This window comes from Diceros bicornis, chromosome 40, assembly GCF_020826845.1.
Source record: "Diceros bicornis minor isolate mBicDic1 chromosome 40, mDicBic1.mat.cur, whole genome shotgun sequence".
Taxonomy (NCBI): domain Eukaryota; kingdom Metazoa; phylum Chordata; class Mammalia; order Perissodactyla; family Rhinocerotidae; genus Diceros; species Diceros bicornis.
The window spans coordinates 20,159,663-20,161,055 of NC_080779.1; the positions used below are offsets into that span (position 1 = coordinate 20,159,663).

Sequence of the window (1,393 nt, forward strand, 5' to 3'; positions counted from 1 at the left end):
TGGGTTCTATCTCTGTGCTGATAATTTATCACACCGAAGGCATCAGGGAATTAGATGAAAGAGGAAGACCCTCTGGCCTCAATAATATCCCCAGGTACCAAATGCAGAGATCTTGTAAAATTTCTTGCAGTTTCTTGAAGTGTGTCATCTCAGATAGAACCTGTCTTAGATGGAGAGGTAGCAAGAAAAGCAGGTTATGAACAGTGAAGAGAGCAAAAGCACACTCTACTCAAAGGACCATAGACTAAGTCTATCCTGTGGCTCCCAGGGGGAAGGACATTCTCTGCAGGCAAATTCCTGCTGCTCTGGTCAGACTTGGACACCTGGGAGACATTGGGCCTGTGCTGTGTTATTGAGATTAGCTTCCCTGCAGCTGTGCCTAGCCATGCCCCATCCCCTGCATAGTACTGGAGCACAACTCACTGCCTGGGCACTTATTTATATGCTGGTCACAACCTGTGCAGGAGCCAATCCCATTCAAGACATAGTCTGGACATGAGGGCCTCCACTCAGCTCTTCAGCCTCCTACTGCTCTGGCACCCAGGTAAGGAAGAACACTAGAAATGTATTCCGCCAATGTGGTCAGTACTGCCTGGCATTTCAGGGTTGTCCTCTTATGACAAGATTAATAATATGGATATTTGTTTTTACATTTCCAATCTCAGGTGCCAGGTGTGAAACTCAGATGAGCCAGTCTCATCCTCCCTGTCTGCATCTCTAGGAGACAGAGTCACCATCACTCGCCGGGCCAGTCAGAACATTAGCAGTTGGTTAGCCTGGTACCAGCAGAAACCAGGGAAAGTTCCCATGCCCCTGATCTATGCAGCATCTACTTTGCAATCCAGGGTCCCTTCGAGGTTCAGTGGCAGTGGATCTAAGACAGAATTCACTCTCACCATCAGCAGCCTGGAGCCTGAAGATGTTGCAACTTATTACTGTTAACAGTATAACAGTAACACTCCCACAGTGTTACAAGCCAGAACATAAACCACTCAGGGAAGCAGAAGTGTGAGGCTGGGCTGCCCCAGCTGGTCCTCTTGGGCTTCCGTCTGCTGAGAGTGTTTTTCAGAAGCAGCTGCACTTTGAAGGTCACTGGAAGGTTTTGATAGAAGGGGCAAGGAGGCTCCTTAGCACTCTAACTCCCTTTCTCCCTCCTCAGCCCTAGTAGCACAAACATGTCAATACCTCTCCTGAATAAAGGACAGAGATAATTACACCTGAGGAGTCTGGGTTATGGTAACAGTCAGGGTTTATGTAGCAAAAGAGAAGCCAGTCTTCATATTCCAAGAAGGAATTTTTTAGTATCTGGAATTTGAGACTAAACTGTAAGCTTTCAAAGTCTAGGGAGTGTGATACAAAATGAAACAGATGCTAGAAAAGGGTAATTCCCTGG

At 46.9% G+C, this 1,393-nt stretch overlaps 1 pseudogene; it reads left to right on the top strand.

Moving 5' to 3' along the window:
* The first annotated feature begins 495 nt into the window (after positions 1 to 495).
* On the top strand, positions 496 to 987 carry LOC131399985 (immunoglobulin kappa variable 1-27-like; annotated as a pseudogene).
* The last annotated feature ends 406 nt before the right edge of the window (positions 988 to 1,393 follow it).